The 24,216-nt window shown below is 40.7% G+C and overlaps 1 long non-coding RNA gene across 1 annotated transcript; it reads left to right on the top strand.

The window, feature by feature from the left end:
• The first annotated feature begins 1,568 nt into the window (after window positions 1-1,568).
• On the top strand, window positions 1,569-20,164 carry LOC117974554 (uncharacterized). The gene is made up of 4 exons (XR_008619907.2): window positions 1,569-1,865; window positions 17,215-17,341; window positions 17,617-17,753; window positions 19,680-20,164. It is a non-coding gene; the product is annotated as an uncharacterized LOC117974554 (long non-coding RNA).
• The last annotated feature ends 4,052 nt before the right edge of the window (window positions 20,165-24,216 follow it).

Raw genomic sequence — 24,216 nt, forward strand, 5'->3', positions numbered from 1 at the left:
GATGACGTTGCCACATCCAGAAGACACGCCACAGAGAAGGTCTGCACCAGATTTCAAAAGAGAGTAGGAAAGTGGGCTGAGAGGAATAAAGGAGGGTTAGGCCATGCAGGAAATATAGCTTCACTGGAGGAGTTTGGGAGATGTGCTGTGGGTAAAGTGGTTTTAGAGCTAGAGCTGAGTATATTCTGTCTTCACCAATCCCAGTATAGCCCCCACTCTTTTTTCACTCCCTCTTCCCAGATCCCAAAATCTTTGCACTCCATGAATCTGGCATCTAAAGATATGCTGATGAATTCCTTTCTTCTGACATTGTACGACAGTAGTACAAGAAAGGTTTTCTGTTTGTCTTGTTTGAGCTTGGGAAAAATTGGCCCTGAGAGTGTAAGTGAATTTCCCTGGCTTTGTGTTAGTGGCAGAGCTGAGAGTAGACATTGAGTCTCCTCACACCCAGGCCGGTGCTAATCACATTATCACCGTTAAAACAGACATCTTTAAAAGGCAGTCTTTTGAGAAACTACATATACTGTAGAAAAACAGCTTAAGTGACCTTACCTTAAAGTGCCTCCAATCCTTCTTTCATAGCTTTGGTTGAGTTCTTTTAACTTAAGGAGTAAAACGAGGAAAAAAAATCCGTGTTCGATGAAACTTCTGATGAAGGCTTACATAGCTTTACTGCATTTAGTGTGTTGTGATTTGTTTAATCATTTTTGTTATAATTGTTTTATTTCTTTGAGAACACAAAGTGGTACACATGTTTTAAAAAATCAGCCGAAAACAGTTATATCCACTCAGTAAAAAAAAAAAAAGGACACATCCAAGCTCCATGTGATCATATAACTGTCACCAATATATACGTGGGTGCATCTTGATGGGTTTCTTCCTGCCTCTTCTCCAGGTTGAAAGGGATGTTCTCCCACAGAGAGACGTTTTACCACCCCCCCTACCCCCCGCCCAGTGATGTTTGCAGTTTTTTAAGTAGGCAAATCCAAAGCATTTCATATTTCTAGTGACTTGCTTCATTTTTTTTTTATCCCAGGTAAACCTTCAGAGATTTCTACATTATTCCAGGATCAGCAGAAAATGAAGAAATCCTATGTGAGTTGATGAAGTAATTCTGTACTTTGCTTTACAGTGGATCTTAGCAGGTTGACCCTTATACTCAAATTGGAAAAGTCGAAATAGATACAATGAACTTCAAAGAAACAGGGTTAACACAATGATTCTCAAATGTCAGTGTGCATAAAAGTAACCTGGAAAGTTTATTAAAACAGAACAGGGCCTGAGAATTTTCATTTTTAACAAGATTAACCCTAGCGATGATGCTAGGGTTCAGGTCTATAGGCCAATAGCATTGGAATAGCAGATCAGAAGGGCAAAGTTGGCATATATATGTCACATATATATGTGTATGTATATATGTGTATATATACAGCTATCTGTGTGTATATTGTATATATATGCAATATATATATACACATACACAGGTATTGATATCTGTATATATGTGTATATATCTATATATGTGTATATATTGATATATATACACACACACATCATGTGGAGTTAGTTATGAGATTTGAATTGCAAATATTTCTGACCTTTCTGGTAACTATGGCAAAGAGAGATGATCTGTTAATGGCTTTCATTGCTGATGAGAATGATGCTACCTGGTTCCTTTTGGTACATATGTGAAGACTGATACTAAAAGCTGAAAAAATATATTTTTTTTCCTTTTTTTTTGCGACAGAGTCTCACTCTGTCGCCCAGGCTGGAGTGCAGTGGCACGATCACAGCTCACTGCAACCTCCGTCTCCAGGGTTCAAGCGATTCTCCTGCCTCAGCCTGCTGAGTAACTGGGACGACAGGTGAGTGCCACAGTGCCTGGCTGATTTTTTGTATTTTTAGAAGAGATGGGGTTTCACCATGCTGGCCAGGCTGGTCTTGAGCTCCTGACCTCGTGCTCTGCCCACCTCGGCCTCCCAAAGTGCTGGGATTACAGGTGTGAGCCACCGTGCCTGGCCTTTCTTTTGCTTTTTATACAATGATGGACAGCCTTCTGGTGGCAACCATGAAATAAACACCTGTAATTATTCTTTAGTGAAAGCAAAAAGCAAGGTACTCAGCCACACTGAATTAATGAAGTTTTTTAGGGACCATGTTACTAGAGCCCATGTAAATGGCTTTCAGTTAGTCTTGTTTTTTTTTTTTTTTTTTTTTTCTGGATAAAACTTTAAACATATAGAGAATAAATTGATGGTATGTCTTTAAAATAACTTTCCAAAATTCTTAGTCTTGCTTAATCTGTAGAATATTCAGTTAAGAGATTATTTTCTGGCAAATGTTTCTGCACTTAATTAAATTTTCAACGCATGCTTCATGCAGAATGGATTATTTCCTACCATTTGTTGGACTTTTGTCTGTAAACATCACCAATGATATATTTGTTTATTGCGGTAGAATATACATAACATAAAATTAACAATTTAAAGTGCACAATTCAGTGGCATTTAGCATAGTCACAATGTTGTGCAACCATCATCACTATTTAGTTCCAGAGCATTTCATCATTCCAAAAGGAAACGTATATGCTTTACAGTCACTTTCCATTCACCCCTAAATGCACTGCCTCGCAACCACTAATATACTTTCTGTCTCTATGGACTTTCCTATTCTGGATATTTTATATAAATGTAATCATACACTATGGGTTTTGCTTGTTTTTTTTTTTTTTTTAATAGAGACAGGGCAGACTGGAGTGCAGTGGCTCAATGATAGCTCACTGTAGCCTTGAACTCCTGGGCTCAAGCAGTCCTCCCACCTTCGCCTCCCAAAGTGGTGGGATTACAGGAATGAGCCACTGTGCCTGGCCAATATGTGTTTTGTATGTCCGTCTTTCACCTAGTATAATGTTTTCAAAGTTCATCTGAGTTGTGGCATGTATCTGACCTCATTCCTTTTTATTGCTGAATAATCTCTTACATGGATGCACCTCATTTTGTTTATTCATCAGTTGATGGATGTTTGGGTTGTTTATACCTAATGGCTATTGCGAATAGTACATCTATGAATATATGTATATAAATTTCTGTTTGAACACCTGTTTTCAGTTTTCTGGATATATACCTAGACATAGAATTGCTGGATCATATATTTTGTCTTTTACTGAGGAATCACCAAACTTTTTCACAGCGCTGCATAATTTTACATTTCCACCAACAATGTTTGAGGATTACAGTTTCTCCACATCCTTGACAACACCTGTTATTGTTTATTTTTTAAATTATAGCCATTCTAGTGTTTGTTAAGTGGTATCTCATTGTGGTTTTGATTTGCTTTTTCCTAGTGACTAATGCATTTGAGCACCTTTTCATGTGCTTCTTGGCCATTTGTATATCTCTTTTGCAGAAGTGTCTATTCAAGTCCTTTGTCCATTTTTAAATTGGGTTTATTGTAAGAGTACTTTCGTGTACTAGACCCTTGTTAGATATATGATTTTCAAATATTTCATTCTATGAGTTTTCTTTTCATTTTCTTGATAGTATCCTTTAATTCATAAAAGGTTTTAATTTTGATGAAGTCTGGTTAATGTATATTTTCTTTTGTTGCACATACTTTTGATGTCATATCTAAGAATCCATTGCCAAACCTAAGGTCATGAAGATTTACTTCTATATTTTCTCCTAAGAGTGTTATGGTTTTAGCACTTACATTTAGGACTTTGACCTATTTTGAATTAATTTTTGTTTATAGTGTGAGGAAGTGGTCCAATTTCACATTTATTTGCCTGTGGATATCCAGTTGTCCCAAAACTAATTTTGAAAAAACTATTATTTCTCCCATTGTATTGTCTTGGCACCCCTGTTGATAATCAGTTGACCATAGATGTATGGGTTTCTTTTTGGACTCTTAATTCCATTCAGTTGATCTATATGTCTGTCTTTGTGCCAGTTCCATACTGTTATGTTTACTGTAGCTTTGTAGCAGTCTTGAAGCCAGAAAGTGTAAGTCCCAATTTATTTATCTTTGTCAAAATTGTTTTGGCTCTTCAGGGTCTCTTGCAGTTCCATGAGTTTGACGGTCACGTCTGTTTTTGCAAAAAAGGTTATTCGATTTTGTATTGAATCTGCAGAACACTTGGGGAAGTACTGCCTTCTTAACCATATTAAGTATTCTATTCATGAACAAGGAATATCTTTCCCTTTATTTAGGTCTTTAATTTCTTTCAGCAAAAGTTTTATGGTTTTCAGTGTATAAGTCTCAGACCTCCTTGGTTAAATCTATTCCTAAGTATTCTTTTGATGCTATTGTAGTTAGAATTTTTTTTTAATTGTAAATTGTTTTTAAAATTTACTTCTTGGATTCTAATTGCTATAGAAAAATGGCTAATTTTTCTGTGCTAATCTTGGTCTTATAACTTATTGAATTTCTTTTTTTTCTTTTTTTCTTTTTTTTTTTTTCTTTGAGATGGACTCTTGCTCTTTTGCCAGGCTGGAGTGCAGTGGCACAATCTTGGCTCACTGCAACCTCCGCCTCCTGGGTTCAAGTGATTCTCCTGCCTCAGCCTCTGGAGTAGCTGGGACTATAGGCATGCACCACCACACCCAGCTAATTTTTGTATTTTTAGTAGAGACAGGGTTTCACCATGTTGGTAGGGGTGGTCTCGATCTCTTGACCTCGTGATCTGCCCGCCTCGGCCTCCCAACATGCTGGGATTATAGGCATGAGCCACCGCGCCCAGCCTTGAATTTCTTTATTAGCTCTAATGGTTTCCCTGTGGATTCTCAAGGATTTTCTGTTCATAAGAAAATGTCATCTACAAGCAGAGATAGTTTTACCACTTAACAGAAGTGAAAGATTAGGGCCTTCTCAGGTCTTTTCTGAGCATGGGCCTTGTCCTAGATTGCTGTGTCATCATCTGGATTCCCAGGAGTATATAGAAGCTTTTCCAAAGCCCAAAAGCATCTCACTCTTCCTCCCAGGCTTATTTTTATGTATCTGTTGTTCACCCCAACTAATATCCTTTGCCCCAAAGGCCACAGCTGGTTCATTTACCTTTAAATGATTTCAATAGGTGCCTGCCACATTGTCATTTCTCTGTCTGAGAGTTCTTAGCACTGTGTGTTACTCTTTCGGCCACCACCAGACAGAGCAAAACAGTCAACCCCAGTTGTTTGAGAACCAGCTCTATTCTGCTCCTTCAAGCACTGGGAACTCATACCAGGAATACGGGATTTCATCTTAAGGACTGTTACTGAGTCAGTGTTATGGGTTGAATTGTGCCTCCTGCAAATTTCACTCATTGTAGGCTCCACCCACAGTACCTCAGAACATTGCCTTATTTGGAGATAGATTATTTACAGAGATAATAAAGTTAAAGTGAAGTCATGAGGGTGGGCCCTCATCTAATATGACTGGTGTATTAATTAGTCCATTCTTGCACTGCTATAAAGAAACACCTGAAACTGGGTAATTTATAAAGAAAAGAGGTTTAATTGGCTCATAGTTCTGCAGGTTGTACGGGTAGCATGACTGGGGAGACCGCAGGAAACTTACAACCATGGAAGAAGGCAAAGAGGAAAGAGGCACATCTTGCATGGCCAGAGCAGGAGGAAGAGAGTGAAGGGGGAGGTGCTACACGCTTTTAAAAACAGCCAGATCTTGTGAGAACTCACTATCATGAGAACAGCAAGCAGGAAATCCGCCTTCATGATCCAGTCATCTCCCACCAGCCCCTTCTTTCAACATTGGAGATTACAGTTTGACATGATATTTAGGCGGGGACACAAATTCAAACCATATCAATTGGTGTCCTTTTAAAAGGGAAATTTGGACACAGAGAGATGTACAGAAGGAAGACCATGTGAAGACATGGGGAAGGTGGCTGTTTACCAGCCAAGGAGAGAATCCTAGAACAGAACCTTCCTTCAGAGCTTTCAGAAGGAAGCAGCCCTCCTGACACCTCGACTTTGGACTTCTAGCCTCCAGACTGTGAGAAAATACATTTCTGTCATTTAAGCCGCCCGGTCTCTGGTACTTTATTATGACAGTGCTAGCAAACTCATACAGCTTGTGAGGGGGATGGGGCGAAGGTGAGTTAAAACAACATAGATCTTTCCTACCAGGTTTCAGCTGCTATTCTCCTGATTAAGATTTGCTTACTTGCTGTAAACCTTTGTCTATATTCCAGAATTCTAATAAAGCTGCTCTGACTTTTTTTTCCCGTATTTCTGTGGAAGGATGGACCCTGGGTGTTCCCCTCTCTGCCATTTTCCCAGACTGTGGTCTGTCACCAGTATTTTGCAGGTTTTGAGTTAGTTGACCTTTCTGCAGCACCTGACCCTACTGCCTGTTTTCTGCACAGCCTGTGCTGCTGGTTCCTGTGGCGCCACACCACCTTCTTCTCTTACCTTCCTTCTAATGACATCTCATTCAATGAATCTTTTCAACCTCGTGGTAAATAACATATCCCCCATGTATTGGTTTCCTGTTTCTGAATGTAACAAATTATCACAAATGTAGTAGCGTAAACCACACATTTATTATCTTAGCGTTCTGGAAATCAGGAGTCTGCAATTAGTCATATGGCTAAAATCAAGGTGGTGGCGGGACTGGTACCTTCTGGAGGCTGTGAAGGGAGAATCTGTTTTCTTGCTTATTTCAGGTTATCATGGCCCCTTCCATTTTCAAAGCACATGATGACTTCAGTCAGCCTTTGTCTGTAAAATGCCTTCTCATCTGTAGTCAGATGTCCCTCTGACTCTATAAAGACATGTGATTACATTTATGGCCAACCTGGATAATCCAGGACAATCTCCCCTTTTCAAGTTTCATAATCACATCTGCAAAGTCCTTTTTGCCATTTATAGTCATAGTCACAGGTTCCAGGGATTAGGACGTGGATATCTGTGGGGCCATTGTTCAGCCCACCACATCTGGGTTTTGATCCTTGACTCCCTGTTCCATCCTATTTACATACATGCATTGGCTTCTTACTCTCTTTGTATAAGTACATGGAGATGTATGTTTGTATCATGGAAGAGTATATATTTTTGTTTATTATGTTTTTTAGAATTATATAGCCCATCTCATTTTGTATATATGTTACTACAGCTTGTAAAAAAAAAATTAATATTGCACTGAAGATCTATCCAAGTTGATTAGTTTATTCCTTTTTATTCCATATATTCTGAGACCATACTGCATTTATCCATTTTTTCATTGAAAGGCATTTAGGTCATTTCCGTTTTTCCTTATTGTGTGTAATACTTCAGTAAACATCCTTTACTTTGTCTGCATAAAGAGAAAGGATTTCCAGGCTGGGCACAGTGGCTTATGCCTGTAATTCCAGCACTTCGAGAGGCCAAAGTGGGAGGATTGCTTGAGCCCAGGAGTCTTTGACCAGCCTGGGTAACATAGGGCGACCCTGTCTCTATAAAAAAAAATTTTACTTACCTGGGCATGGTGGTGCATGCTTCCAGTCCCAGCTAATCAGGAGTCTGAGGCAAGAGGACTGCTTGAGCCCAGGAGTTCAAGGCTGCGGTGAGTTATGATCGAGCCACTGCACTCCAGCCTGCGCAACAGAGCGAGAAAGGATTTCCAGAGTTACTTGGTGCTACCAGTTTGTCTACGAAGTTACCATACCACAGCCGTTTATGAGAGTACCATTTTCTTTTTTTTTTCTTTTTTTGAGATGGAGTCTCGCTCTGTCGCCCAGGCTGGAGTGCAGTGGCGCAATCTCCGCTCACTGCAAGCTCTTCCTCCTGGGTTCATGCCATTCTCCTACCTCAGCCTCCCTAGTAGCTGGGACTACAGGCGCCCGTCACCACGCCCGGCTAATTTTTTGTATTTTTAGTAAAGATGGGGTTTCACCATGTTTGCCAGGATGGTCTCGATCTCCTGACCTTGTGATCCGCCCACCTCGGCCTCCCAAAGTGCTGGGATTACAGGCATGAGCCACTGCACCTGGCCGAGAGTACCATTTTCTTTATCTTCTTCCTAGCAATTAATATAGTCATATTTTAAAATTATGGCCAATCTGGTGGATAAAGAAAATCTCACTGTTTTGATTTCAATTTCTCTGATTGTAGGGTTGAGCCTTTCAGTTTTCTTTTGTTCATATACCTTACGTACTTTTCTATTGATTTTGTTCTATATTTCTTACTAATTTATAAATTTGAAATCCTTTATAGTAATCTTTGTGTTATTTTTCTTTTTTTATGAGACAGAGTTTCGCTCTTATTGCCCAGGCTGGAGTGCAATAGCACAATCTCTGCTCACTGCAACCTCCGCCTCCCTGGTTCAAGCGATTCTCCTGCCTCAGCCTCCCGAGTAGCTGGGATTGCAGGCATGTGCCACCATGCCCGGCTAATTTTGTATTTTTAGTAGAGATGGGGTTTCTCCATGTTGGTCAGGCTGGTCTCGAACTCCCGACCTCAGGTGATCTGCCTGCCTCTGCCTCCGAAAGTGCTGGGGTTACAGGCGTGAGCCACTGTGCCCGGCTTATTGTTATTATTATTTTTTTTTGAGGTGGAGTCTCACTCTGTCAGCCAGCCTGGAGTGCAGTGGCACCATCTTGGCTCACAGCAAGCTCCGCCTCCTGGGTTCAAGCAATTCTGCTGCCTCAGCCTCCTGAGTAGCTGGGATTACAGGCGCCTGCTACCACGCCCTGCTAATTTTTTTTTTTCCCCCAAGACGGAGTTTCACTCTTTTTGCCCAGGCTTGAGTACAATGGTGCTATCTCGACTCACTGCAACCTCTGCCTCCTGGGTTCAGGCGATTGTCCTGCCTCAGCCTCCCAGTTAGCTGGGATTACAGGTGCCCAACCGCCATGCCTGGCTAATTTCAATTTTTTTTTTTTTTTTTTTTTTTTTTTTTTTTTTTTAGTAGAGATGGGGTTTCACCATTTTGGCCAGGCTGGTTTCAAACTCCTGATCTCAAGTGATCCACCCGCCTTGGCCTCCCAAAGTGCTAGGATTACAGCCAATTTTTGTATTTTTAGAAGAGAGGGGGTTTCACCATGTTGGCCAGGCTGGTCTCCAACTCATGACCTCAAGTGATCCACTCGCCTTGGCCTCCCAAAGTGCCGAGGTTATAGTTGTGAGCCACCGTACCTGGCCTTTTTTCTTAATTTGAAAATCTATATTCCAAAGGGCATTAACATGATTATTTGCTTTATCCTGTAAAGCATAATATACCAAAATAACAATACCAATATTATTGTTAACAAAATATTTTTGAAACCAGTTTAAGATTTATTTTGCAGTTCTTTTGTCCTTAGGGCACAGCCCCATTGTGACATACAGTTAGATTCCTTTGTTTTAAATTTAGCAGAAATAATTCTCTGAGTGGTACGGCATCAACTTTAGATATAATTAGATTTATTTGTTTCATTGCTGTTTGTTTTTAGAGTTTTTATTTTGAGAATCATTTTTTATAATTATGAAAAATATTTAAATGTTTCCAAAGACAAATCTGTAAAGCAAAGTATATTCAGAGATCAGTCTGGAATTCATCCCTTTCCCTCCATCTGGTTCCTTGTTCCTTTCCTCACCTTATGAAGAATGATTTATTTTGTTTTATGACTTATCTTTTTATTGTTATTTTTAATATAAGCAGATCTGTATGTGGATACACATATTTTCCTTTTGTGTATAAAAGCTGCCACATTATACTTGATTTTCTCAGACTTCCTTTGGTCATATAATAGCACCTGGAGTTCACTCTGCAGTGGGATATGCAGGTCTTCCTCAGGTCTTGTTTCAGTCGCTTAGCACTCTGTAGTGTGAGTGTACGACATACCTTCAACCAGTTGTTTGCTAATCAACATTTGGGTTGTTTCCAGTCTTTTGCAATGTAAATACTGCTTTAGCTTTGTGCCTACATCTTTTCAATTTTTTTTTTTTTTTTTTGTGGAGACGGAGTCTTGCTCTGTTGCCCAGGCTGGAGTGCAATGGCATGATCTCGGCTCACTATAACCTCCACCTCCTGGGTTCGAGAGATTCTCCCTGTCGCAGCCCCCTGAGTAGCTGGCATTACAGGTGCCCACCACGTCTGGCTAACTTTTTTTTTGTATTTTTAGTAGAGACGGGGTTTCACCATGTTAGTTAGGCTGGTCTTGAACTCCTGACCTCAGGTGATCCGCCCGCCTTGGCCTCCCAAAGTGCTAGGATTACAGGTGTGAGCAGCCGCGCCCAGCCCCATCTTTTCAATTTTTGGCTAATGCGTCTTTGTGGTAGATTCTTAGAAGTGGGATTTCTAGGTCCAGTGGTAAATTCATACATATATAATGTAACTGAATACTGCCATATTTCACTTCATAATGGCTGCTTATTTTGTATTCTCATGAGCAGGATATGAGTATGCTTTTATGCCTGTAGCAAACCAAACTAAGTGTATGTGTTATTCTTTTGGGTTTCTGCCAGTCTGATAGGAGTGACTGGTTCAATGCAATTTTAAGTTACATTTTTTTTTTAACTTTAAAGGCTAATCATTTGTGTTTTGTTTTGTTTTGTTTTGTTTTTTTGAGATGGAGTCTTGTTGTGTCGCCCAGGCTGGAGTGCAGTGGCATGATCTTGGCTCACTGCAACCTCTGCCTCCTGGGTTCAAGTGATTCTCCTGCCTCAGCCTCCCAAGTAGCTGGGATTACAGGCGTCTGCCACTACACCCAGCTAATTTTTGTATATTTATTTATTTATTTTTAAGACAGAGTCTCGCTGTGTCACCCAGGCTGGAGTGCAGTGGCACGATTTCAGCTCACTGCAACCTCTGCCTCCCAGGTTCAATTGATTCTCCTGCCTCAGCCTGGTGAGTAGCTGGGACTACAGGTGCCTGTCACCATGTCTGGCTAATTTTTTGTGTGTTTTTAGTAGAGATGGGTTTCACTGTGTTGGCCAGGATGGTCTTGAACTCCTGACCTCATGATCTGCCCGCCTTAGCCTCCCAAAGTGCTGGGATTACAGGCGTGAACCACTGTGCCCGGCCAATTTTTGTATGTTTAGTAGAGACAGGGTTTCGCCATGTTGACCAGGCTGGTCTCAAACTCTTGACCTCAGGTGATCCGCCTGTCTTGGCCTCCCAAAGCGCTGGTATTACAGGTGTGAGCCACTGCGCCCGGCCTTCCCTTCTGTATTTTTAGGAACGCTTTGCCTTTTCTTTGTCACTTAAGTTACAGATACTTATTCCCAGTTTGTCCTTTTTAGAGGACAATAAACACCAGTTTACCTAGATTCAACACTTTTAAGTATTCTTCCACATGTTCTCTCTCTGTCTTTATCTATGTGTAATTTTTCCAGGCCAGACACAGTGACTCATGCCTATAATCCCAACACTTTGTGGGGCAAAGGTGGGAGGATTGCTTGAGCCCAGGAGTACAAGACCACCCTGAGTAACATAATGGGACCCCATGTTACAAAAAATTTTTAAAAATTAGCTGGACATGGCGGTGTGCACCTTTAGTCCCAGCTACTCAAGAAGCTGAGGCAGAAGGATCACTTGAACCTGGGAGGTCAAGGCTGCAGTGAGCTATGATCGTACCACTGCACTCTAGTGTGAGTGACAGAATGAGCTACCGTCTCAAAAAACAAAACAAAATTTCCATTTTCCCCAAAAATGTCCTCTGTAGCTTTGCTGGGCCCAAGAGCCAATCAAAGATGGGTTTTTTTATTCCTTCATAATAATGGACATTTAAAATAAGTCCTGGTCAGGAGTCTCGTTGAACAGTTATTCTTGAATTTAACTGCTCTTTAGAATCATTTGAAGCTCTTTAAATATTCCCATACCCAGGAGATATGCAACCACGCTTAGAAGCACTGTTGTAGAATGCCTGCACATCTGTATTTGACTGATTTGTTTTTCCTCACAATTAGATTCAGATTATACATTTTTCTTTTTTTTCTTTTTTTTTTCTTGAGAATGAATCTAGCTCTGTCGCCCAGGCTGGAGTGCAGTGGCACGATCTCGGCTCACTGCAAACTCCACCCCCCAGGTTCAAGTGATTCTTGTGCCTCAGCCTCCCAAGGAAGTGGAATTACAGGCACCTGCCACCACGCCTGGCTAATTTTTGTATTTTTAGTAGAGACAGGGTTTCACTGTGTTGGCCAGGCTGGCCTCGAATTCCTTACCTCGTGATCCGCCTGCCTCGGCCTCCCAAAATGCTAGGATTACAACCGTGAGCCACCACGCCCAGCCTATACATTTATCTTATGCCAGTTTATTATGTAATTTTTATATGATCTCTTTGTACCACTATTTCTAATAGTACCAAATATCTCCATTTGAAAAGCAGCCTTTCTTTTCCTTTTTTTAAACTAATAATCTTTGGCTGGAATATGGAGACTGTGTGAACATCCTCTTCCCAATAATCTTTCCCAATGGTTGACTATTTAGGGTGAGCACTTTTAGCATGTTTATTGGCCATGTTAGTGTTGTCTTTTGTGAAATGACTGTTCGGATCTTTTCCCCCATTTTTCTATTAGGTCATCTTGCTTGTATTGATTTTAGAAGTATTTTATATATTCTGGGTATAGTCCCTTTAAAAGTTTGATATGTTGTCAATATTTTTTTCTCTCTGATTTGCATTTTTTTTGCATTAATGGTGTCTTTTGATTAATTGACATTCTTAATGTGGTCCAGTTTATTTCAGTCTTCTCCTTTATGGTTAGTGCTTTTGTATCTTGCTTTAAAAAAAACTTTGCTTGTGAATATAGTTTCATGTTATGTTTTTGAAGTTCTGTTGTTTTTACTCATCACATTTTAACCTACAATTCATCTGGAATTGATTCTCACATATTGTGTGAGATTGAAGTCAAGTTTTCCCCATATTTAAACCCATTTAATCAGCATAGTTTATTGAGACTGTCCTTTTCCTCACTGCTCAGCTGTGAAACTTTTAAAAATAAATCAGGTATCCATGTTTGAAGGTCTGTTTCTAGACCATACTTTTCTTCTATTGGTGTTTCAATGTATTCTTTCACCAATACCACACTGTCTTAAATTACTCTATAATAAATTCTTATATCCACTAGTGTGTTAGTTTTCTAATGCTTCGTTATAAGTTACCACAGTTTGCCACAAAACAACACAACTTTATTACCTCAGGTTCCATGGATCAGGAGTCTGGGAATGGGTTAGTTAGGTCCTGTGCTCAGGCATAAGGCCACAACCGAGATATTGCCTGAGACACCAATCTTAATGGAGGCTCAGAGTCCCCCATACACACGTGGCAGAATTCATTTCCCATAAATGAGAACCCATAATAGTTTGCTTCTTCTTAGAGGCCAGTAGGAACTTTTCTCTGATACTTTACCTTCTTTTTTTGAGACAGAGTCTCACTCTGTCACCCAGGCTGGAGTGCAGTGGCGCGATCTCTGATCACTGCAACCTCCGCCTCCCAGGTTCAAGCGATTCCCGTGCCTCAGCCTCCTGAGTAGTTGGGATTACAGGCGCGCGCCACCATACCCAGCTAATTTTTGTGTTTTTAGTAGAGATGGGGTTTCGCCATGTTGGCCAGGCTGGTCTTGAACCCCTGACCTCATGATCTGCCCGCGTTGGCCTCCCAAAGTTCTGGGATTACAGGCATGAGCCACCATGCCCGGCCACTTTACCTTCTTTTTAAGGACTCACCTGATTGGGTAAGGCCCACCAAGACAATCTTTCTTTTGATCAACTCAAAATAAACTGATTAAGGTATCTTAATTATAACTGCAAAATCCATTTGCCATATAATGTAATATAATCTTTACTGGAGCTACAAATTCTCACACTAACAGGAGGAGATTATATAATGATGTAAGTCATTGAGGCTCATCTTAGAATTCTGACAACCACAATTAGTGTGAGTTCACACATTTTTTTGTTCTTCTCTAAGACTGCCTTGGCCATTCTTGGTGGTTTAAAAAAAATTTATTTTTAGTTTTTAAAATGTTGCCTCCATTTTTATTTATTTATTTATTTATTTATTTATTTATTTTCAAGTGCAGTCTAGCTCTCTCGCCCAGGCTGGAGTGCAGTGGCACAGCCTTAGCTCACTGCAACCTCCACCTCCCAGGTTCAAGTGATTCTCCTGCCCTGGCCTCCCAGATTTGCTGGGATTAACAAGCGTAAGCCATCACTCCGGGCCTTTTGCCTTCATTTTATGATGATGGGAACATTCTTGGTTCTTTGAATTTTTTTTTTTTCTTTTTGAGACCTGTCGCCAGGTTGGAGTGCAGTGGCATGATCTCAGCTCACTGCAGCCTCTGCCTCCGGGGTTCAAGCGATTCTGCCTCAGCCTCCCGAGTAGCTGGGACTACAGGTGCGTGCCACCATGCCCAGCTAATTTTTGTATTTTTGGTAGAGATGGGGTTTCACCATGTTGGCCAGGCTGGTCTCGAACTCCTGACCTTGTGATCTGCCTGGGTTGGCCTCCCAAAGTGCTGGGATTGCAGGCGTGAGCCACCACACCGAGCTGGTTCTTTGAATTTCTATATATAAGCTTGAGAATCAACTTGTCAGTTTCCACAAAAATATTTGCTAAGCTTTTGATTGGGATTACCTAGAATTTATAGGCCAATTTAGGGAGAATTGAGAACTTTGTAATATTGAGTTGTCCAATCCATGACTATAATTAGTTCCTTTATTTTTAAAGATATTCTGTTTTTTTAAAGATATTGTTTTGTTTTTCTTGAGAATGCTTTATAATTTTCTGTGTAATTGTCTTAAAAATGATTTGTTAGATTTATTCTGAGGTTTTTTTTTTTTTTTCGAGATGTAGTCTCACTCTGTCACCCAGGCTGGAGTGCAGTGGCACGATCTCGGCTCAATGCAAACTCTGCCTCCCGGGTTCACGCCATTCTCCCGCCTCAGCCTCCCGAGTAGCTGGGACTACAGGTGCCTGCCACCACGCCCGGCTAATTTTTGGCATTTTTAGTAGAGACGGAGTTTCACCGTGTTAGCCAAGATGGTTTCGATCTCCTGACCTCATGATCCGCCCACCTTGGCTTCCCAAAGTGCTGGGATTACAGGCGTGAGCCCCCGTGCCCGGCTGGTATTTCTTGTTTTTGATGGCACTATAGGTGGTACTTTGAAACAATTAGTTGCTGGTATATAGAAATCCACTTGATTTTTTATTTTTTATTTTTTTTTGAGCTGGAGTTTTGCTCTTATTGCCCAGGCTGGGATGCAATGGCACAATCTTGGCTCGCCACAACCTCTGCCTCCCGCGTTCAAGTGATTCTCCTGCCTCAGCCTCTGGAGTAGCTGGGATTACAGGCATGTGCCACCACGTTCAGCTAATTTTGTATTTTTAGTAGAGATGGGGTTTCTCCATGTTGGTCAGGCTGGTCTCGAACTCCTGATCTCAGGTGATCCACCCACTCAGCCTCCCAATGTGCTGGGATTACAGGTGTGAACTACCATGCCCAGCCGAAATCCACTTGATTTTATTTATTTATTTTTTGAGACAGAGTCTCGCTCTGTCATCTGGGCTGGAGTGCAGTGGTGCGATCTCGGCTCACTACAACCTCCGCCTCCTGGGTTCAAGCGATTCTCCTCCCTCAGCCTCCCAAGTAGCTGGGACCACAGGCTCATGCAACCAAGTCCAGCTAATTTTTTGTATTTTTAGTAGAAATGGGGTTTCACCGTGTTACCCAGGGTGGTCTCCATCTCCTGACCTCATGATCCATCCTCCTGGGCCTCCCAAAGTGCTGGGATTACAGGCGTGAGCCACTGTGCCCAGCCTCCACTTGATTTTTATACATTGATCTTGTATCCAAAAACTTACTGAATTCACTTCTTACTTACAATAATTTGTAGCTTCCCTTGCGTGTTCTTCATGCAGAATTATGACATCTGCAGATACTGATAGCTTTATTTAATTTCTTCTAATTCTTATAACTTTTTATATCTTTTCTTGCCTTATTCCACTCACTTTTACGCTCTGACCTATTTTTTCCCCTATTTTCCAGTTCTCAGTGTATGCCATGAACATTCACCAGCTGTTTGTGTTGCTAACCTGGGAATGGTGCTTCTTTCTCTCTCTGCTGGTTTGTGTCTACTTATTGGCTTCCCACTACCCGCAGCAGTCAGTCATCTCTGAGCTAGACGAAACAGTCCATTGGATTAAAGAAGAAAATATTCAAATGCCTACCTACATATATTATAATCTAAGAAAAAGAGTGAAATTTAATATATAGATTGGCAATATAAGTTTATAATTTATAAATTAACAAAAAGGTTACCCAGGATAGGGCCAGGAGCAGTGGCTCATGCCTGTAATCCCAGCACTTTGGGAGGCCAAGGCGGGCAGATCACCTGAGGTTGGGAGTTCGAGACCAGCCTGACCAACATGGAGAAACCCCATCTCTACTAAAAATACAAACTTAGCTGGGTGTGGTGGCGCATGCCTGTAATCCCAGCTACTCGGGAGGCTGAGGCAGGAGAATCGCTTGAACCCAGGAGGCAGAGGTTGCAGTGAGCCGAGATTGTGCCATTGCACTCCAGCCTGGGCAACACAAATGAAACTCCATCTTAAAAAAAAAAAAAAAAAAAAAAAAAAAAGATTACCCAGGATTGAAAAATGTCCAAATATTTTGGATACCCCTAATTCTATAGGAACAAGTCCAAAATTACTCAGTGATGTTCCCTGAATACCTCTATAGCTCTTTATCTTATCAGCGTCCCAAACAATACTATTCTATGTGCTTATTGTTACTCCTTTAACTACATATGATAGCTGTATCCATTCTTGTGCTATTGCCTGAGTTCATGAATAACACTCTAGTTGTTTAAGAATTCAAATCTTCACCTCCTCAGTGAAACCCAACCAAATAGCAGGAATAGAACTTTTCTCCCCCTTTGTAAGCTTAGATAACTTTTTACATCTTTTCACTATGGTACCTGCAACATCTTATTGTAGTTATGTGATTATAGGTTTGCCTGTGCTTATCAGACTATATTTTCCTTGAGAACAGTAACATTGTTTTAGTTGTCTTCATATTCCCCCAAAGTAGGAGAATTCTTTGTGACACATAGGCACATGGTGGGACACCAATTACTTATCATGGTGGTGGGGTATATCTATTATGATTTCTTTTTTCCAACCAAGTACGGTGCAAAAGTAGACATCCTATAACACGTTTTTGGATTAACTGTGAATAGTGAACATTATAATAATTCTCTTACAGCGTTTATGTCTTTAAATTTTGATTGCTTAAATTTGAATGGAATGTACTGTTTCAGGGATCCTTGTCATTTAAAGATGTGACTGTGGGCTTCACCCAGGAGGGGTGGCAGCATCTGGACCCTGCTCAGATGACCCTGTACAGGGATGTGATGCTAGAGAACTACAGCCACCTCGTCTCAGTGGGTAGGTAGGAACTGTTTTTCATGTAGACTCCTAGTGTGTACATATTTTCTTGGTTGCTGAAACTTGTGGAAGTTTTGTTAAGGTTAATTAAACTAAACTTGATATTCAGAGTATTAAGCAGAAGAACTGTTTGGGGTGCTGTAAAGAATGTTGTTGTTTTCTTACTTTTTCCACACACGGTTGAAATTGGCTTTTGAAGTTTCATTTTCTCCCTCTTTCAGAGGTCCTAAAGTCCATTATCCTCACCTAGTTTCCATGTCATTTCCCATTCACAGGATATTGCGTCCCTAAACCAGAAGTGATCTTCAAATTGGAACAAGGAGAGCAGCCATAGACATTAGAGGAAGAGCCCCCAGGCCAGAGATACCCAGGTGAATTGGCATGTATTAAGCAGAAGGATGCCAGTGACATGGTATGAATTATTTTAATTCTCAAGAATTTGCATGGCCAGGCACAGTGGCTCAATGCCTGTAATCCCAGCACTTTGGGAGGCCAAGATGGGCAGATCACCTGAGGTCAGAGTTTGAGACCAGCCTGGCCAACATGGTGAAACCCCATGTCTACAAAAATACAAATTAGCCGGGCATGATGGCAGGTGCCTGTAATCCCAGCTACTTGGGAGGCGGAGGCAGGAGAATCACTTGAACCAGGAAGGTGAAGGTTGCAGTGACCTGAGATTGCACCACTGTATTCCAGCCTGGGCGACAGAGCGAGACTCTGTCTCAAAAAACAAAGAAAAAAAAAGAGTTTGCTCGTATGTTCATTCCTACTGTGTGTCACTCAAGTTTTAGGTGCTGGAAATAGAGTAGTGAACTGAATTTTATCCATGACCTCATGGAGTTTACCTTCTGATTGGGAGAAAAAGATAAGGATCAAAAATGGCAGCACTACCACACATGCACAGATATGCCAAGTGGTCATGTAAAATAGTAAGGAAATTAAAGAAGGTTAAGAATGATGGAGTGTTAAACTTTAGAAAGGTAGGCTTTTGGATGCTGTGAACTTGAATGATACGAGGGTGGGAGTTGGGGGTAGTCTTGATAGCAGGGAAAGCATCAAGTGCAGGGCACTGAGGCAGGAGTGCACGTGTGGTCTTTGAGGACACACAAATATCAGTGTGGATTGAAAAGAATGAATGAGGCAAGAGTGGTATGAGTTGATGTTGGAGAGGTAATGGGAGCCCAAATTATGTAGGGCCATATGGCCATGATAAGGACTATGATTTTATTTTGAGTAAAATGAGAAGCTATTGACCCAATAAGGAACATTTTCTGATTTGTCTTTTAAATGAATATCTCTGGCTGGTAAGCAAAGAAAATACTATTGGGGACAGAGGGATGAAAGCAGGAGCATGAGTCAGGAGAGTATTTCCGTCTGCAAAAAGGCAATAGTAGCTTACACTTTGGAGTGGTGGTGATTATTAAAAATGATTGGCTTTTGGCTGGGCACAGTGGCTCACGCCTGTAATCCCAGCACTTTTGGAGGCTGAGGTGGGCAGATCACCTGAGGTCAGGAGTTCAAGACTAGCCTGGCTAACATGGTGAAACCCCGTCTCTACTAAAAATACAAAAATTAGCCAGGCGTGGTGGCATGCGCCTGTAATCCCAGCTACCCAGGAGGCTGTGGCAGGAGAATTGCTGGAACCCGAGGGGCAGAGGCTGAGGTGAGCCGAGATTGCGTCACTGCACTCCAGCCTAGGTGACAGAACAAGACTCTGTCTCAAAAAAAAATTAAAAAGTGGTTGGCTTTTCAATATGTTTTGAATGTGGGACCTGTAACATTTGCTATTGAGTGGGATATGGAACATGAAAGAAAGAAAGGAGTCAAGAGTGACTCTAAAGATTTCACCCAGAGCAGTTGGATAAGTGGGTACCAGTTGGGGGATATTGAGGAGAAACGGTTTTGGAGGGATTGTTACGTGTTTAGTTTGCACACATAAAGTTTCAGGTGATTATAAAATATCCAGGTTTACATGGCGAATAAGCATTTGGGCATATAAGCAGGTAGTTTGGGGCAAGTCCAAGAGGAAGATATTTATTTGGAAATTATCAGCTTATGGCAGTAGTTAACAGTTTTTAAGTTTAGTATTTAAAGCTGATGGATTAGATAACCTCTCTTTTGGGGTAGGACTGGAGGCTGTCCCCTGGGTCATTAGCTTTCAGAAGTCATGAAAGTGAGGAGACTGAGCAAAGAAGAAAGAAAAAGCAGTTTGGGGATGAGTGGAAAACAAAGAATGTAGTATCCTGCAGCAAAGTGAAGACACAGTGTTTCATGGAGAAAGTGAGCTTCTCTGAAGCAGGATGTGTAAAGTCAGCATTTTCTCTGTCTCTGTCTACAGATCATCCAGAAGCAATAAGGAAAAAGAGCAATACAACTTTATCTCATGACAATAGAGGATATCTGAAACCCCAAATCAATACAAGTGGAAATGCTGCCAGAATCACTGAAAAATTAAGGAGGTCTATATGTACCAGCAGATGAAAAGAAACAAAAACATTTCTGGTGCTTGAAGGAACTGGTAATATACTTGACAGAGATAAAGTACATACTCTGAGGTGCAAAGCTTAAATCTCTCTTGGAATAACATCAGTGCTGTGCACAGGACAGCTGGAGCTCCTTTGAATGCAGTTTGGTTCTGTGAAGCTGATGTAGGGTTACGTATGGAAACAGACACACAAGTCATATTTTTCTGTGACAATGCAAGAGATGAGACTTTCCATTTCAGAAAAAAAAATGTTACAGACACCTGTATGTGGGGAAATAAACTTACATGCTATCTTAGCTTGTATTCCTACAAACAATTTGAAATAAAAATTTACTCAATAACTATTGGTCAGGATAGGCAGACCTACTGCAGAAGTGAGGAAATGGGGAATAAGGCTGGTTAGGACAAAGAGAAAGTACAAGAGGGTGATAACAGAGCAAGCCATTACTAAGGCTACTCTGACAAGAAAGGAGCGACAATCTGGGTTGATGCATAAACTGAGTTTGGTGTATGTGCAAAACACTTGTTCATAAGAAGCTCTCTTGTTAGGTTAAGACATGGCTCTGTTCCCTTTACCTAGTAAAACTGATGGAGTGTAAAAGCTCATGTCCTTTGAAGCTGAGTAATCCAAAAGGAACCAGCATAAAATGCCCCACAAAACTACTGCAAGAAAAAAGAGTTGAAAAAGATTAGAAAAAAAAAGTAGGTGATGAAATGTCACCTGATCAAAGTGGACATAAAGTAGATAAATAATTGGGCCAAATAATAAACCATGAATTTCAAAAAGGACTAATTGAATTGATTACCTGCATGATATGAGAGTTCAAGAAGGATGTTAAGGCAACAGTATAATGTTTTAATTCATTTAATAAAATGCATTCTGGGATGTCAGGCTGAGAAAAGAATTGGAAGAGAAAATAAGAACCACAGTAAAGAAAGCAAATTGGGGCCAGGGACGGTGGCTCACACCTGTAATCCCCGCCCTTTGGGAGGCCAAGGCCAGTGGATCACTTGAGGTCAGGAGTTTGAGACAGGCCTGGCCAACATAGTGAAACCCCATCTCTACTAAAAATACAAAAAATTAGCCGGGAATGGTGGCACACCTGTAATCCCAGTTACTTAGGAGACTGAGGCAGGAGAATAACTTGAACCCAGCAGGCAGAGGCTGCAGTGAGTCAAGATCACACCACTGCACTCTAGCCTGGGCAACAGAATGAAACTCCATCTCAAAAAAAATAAAAGCAAATTGGAGGATTCCCAAAGAATAGGCATTGCTGAAATGTAGATTAGAAATAAATGTGGAAAGCCTTTCAAGCAAGAAGAAACTGAAGTAAATAAAAGGTGAATATTGCATAAAGAAGATAGTATAAAAGATATTTCACATATATGCTATTACATACCGTTGATTCCCCAAAGTAGAAAATGAAATAAATAGAGCCAATATTGAAAATATTCCAATAACACTTTTTGGGGAAAAGAAGGTACAATTGAGTCTACATAAAAAGACAAACCATCCCTCAGGAAGGCAGACCAACAATGATCAACATCGTGATATATTCCTAATAATATTACTAGACTTCAAAGATAAAGAATCATTTTGACAGCCAGTCAATATAAGAAAAAAGCCCAGCTGATCTCAGCCTTTTCCATAACAAAGTTTGCTAAACAAAACTGATAAAAGTCTGCAGAGCAATTGCTACAAAATCATTAGGGTGGGTCAAATTAAGAACTTTATACCAGGTTAAAGAGCGATTCTTTAACAAAAAAGAGGAAACCTTTTTTTGAATAGGCAAGAATTCTGGGCCCTTTCTCCCTAAGACCTTTTATTAGAGGATGAATATCAGATAACCAAGAAGTGACACAAAAAGCATGGTAAAAATATTGGTGGTAGCCTCTGAATTTAATTGAGGAACTAATTCTAAAGCAAATGTGAGAATGTGTTATTGAAAACCTGGGCGTTATAGACTGTATTTAATTTGATTAAGTGGAGGTTAAAAACAAGTGGGAAGAATGACAGTATTCTAATAAAGTGAATTATGTTAAAATGCAGTGTATACATTCCTAAGAATCACTGCTCTTTGCAAATGAGTACAATAAAAATCATAGGACTAATGGGAAAATGAGGTCAAGGTCTAACACTCAAAAACTTTCTGTGTCAGTGATACACAACAGTGAAGTCTTCAGTTGCAATTTTGGATTGAATTTCTCCTTTTGATTATTTTGGTTTTTGCTTTATGAATTTTGGAGCATTATTAAGTTGTACATATTACGATCCTTATGTCTACTTCATGAATTAACCACTTAATAATTATGTAATATCTCTCTTTATACCTAGTAATACTCTTTGTTCTAAACACTATTTTGATATTAATTTAGCTCTTCCAGTTGTCTTTTAATTTTATTTACCTTTTTCCATACTTTTAATCTGTTTATATTTAAAGTGAATTTCTTTTTTTTTTTTTTCTTGAGATGGAGTCTTGCTCTGTCACCCAGGCTGGACTGCAATGGCACAATCTCGGCTCACTGCAACCTCTGCCTCCTGGGTTCAAGCGATTCTCCTGCCTTAGCCTCCCGAGTAGCTGGGATTACAGGCACGTGCCACCACACCTGGCTAATTTTTTGTATTTTTGGTAGAGACGAGGTTTCACCATGTTGGCCAGGCTGGTCTCCAACTCCTGACCTTGTGATCTGCCTACTTCGGCCTCCCAGAGTGCTGGGATTACAGGCATGAGCCACTGCACCCAGCCATGAATTTCTTAAAATAACATGTGGTTGGATATTGCTTTTATAATTCATGTGAAAACTTCTACTTTTTTTTTTTTTCTTTTTGGGACAGTGTCTCACTCTGTTGTCTGGGCTGGAATGCAGTGGCACAATCTCAGCTTACTGCAGCTTCCGCCTCCCGGGTTCAAGCTATTTCCAGCTAAATTTTGTACTTTTAGTAGAGACAGGATTTCACCATGTTGACCAGGCTGGTCTCAAGCTCCTGACCTCAAGTGATCTGCCTGCCTCGGTCTTCCAAAGTGCTAGGATTACAGGCGTGAGCCACCGCACCCAGTCTTACTTCTACTTCTTAATTGTGATATTTCAACCACATATATTTAATACAATTTTTTAATGTTTGGATTCATATTATTTTGCTGAGTGTTTCCTCCTTGCTCATTTGTTCTTTTTCCTTTTTTTCCTTGTTTTCTCTCATTTGGATTGATAATTTTTATTTTGTTTTATCTCCGCTGAATTCTTGTTAGTATTACAGGTTGAGCATCCCTGATCTGAAAATCTGATATCTGAAATGCTCAAAAACCCAGAACTTTTTGAGTGCCAACAGGACACCACAAGTGGAAAGTTCCACACCTTATGTGATGGGGCACAAAGTGTAGGGGCACAACACATAGTTTATTCAGTGTCCCTAAGGGAAAAAGACTTTCTCAACCCCCTTTAGCCGTGATATATCTTTGTATACATGCATAGTATATTAGTCCTCGCATTGCTATATGCATTCTTGCATTGCTATAAAGAACTACCTGAGACTGGGTAATTTATAAAGGGAAGAGTTTTAATTGGCTCACAGTTCTGCAGGCTGTATAGGAAACATAACTCAGAGGCCTCAGGAAACTTACACTCATAGTGGAAGGTGAAGGGCAAACAAGCACGTCTTATGTGGCCAGAGCAGGAAGAAGAGAGAGAGGTGGGAGGTGCCACACACATTTAAACAACTACATTTCTTGAGACCTGTGTCACGAGAACAGCACCAAAGGGGGGAAATCCGCCCCCATGATGCAATCACCTCCCACCAGGCCCACCTCCAGCATTGGGGATTGCAATCCGACATGAGATTTGGGCAGGGACACGAATCCAAACCATATCACCTAGATTCCCTCACACAAGTACTCCCTCAAAGGACAATATACAAATATTCCAAAATCTGAAAAAATAAAAAATCCAGAAACACCCGGAATCCAAAACACTTCTGGTCTCAAGCATTTCAGGTAAGGGATACTCAGCCTGTACTTCTTTCTTAATTTTTCTTTTAAGTGGTTGCCCCATGATATACAATAAGCATTATCAGTTTATCACAGTCTCCTTTCAAGTGATATTATACTATTTCACATATAACCTTAGAATCTTACAACAATGTAAGATTTAAGATTTGATACAGCTCCATTCCGTCCTCCCTTTTTTTCTTTTTTGTTTTTTTGATACGGTTTTGATCTGTTGCCCAGGCTAGAGTGCAGTCACACAATCACGGCTCAACTTCCCAGGCTCAGGTGATCCTCCCACCTCAGCCTCCTGAGTAGTTTGAACTACAGGACATACCACTATGTCTGTCTAGTTGTTTTGTATTTTTAGTAGTGACGAGCTCTCACCATGTTGCCCAGGCTGGTTTTGA

The sequence above is a fragment of the Pan paniscus genome, chromosome 8, assembly GCF_029289425.2.
Source record: "Pan paniscus chromosome 8, NHGRI_mPanPan1-v2.0_pri, whole genome shotgun sequence".
In the NCBI taxonomy this organism is placed as follows: Eukaryota; Metazoa; Chordata; class Mammalia; order Primates; family Hominidae; genus Pan; species Pan paniscus.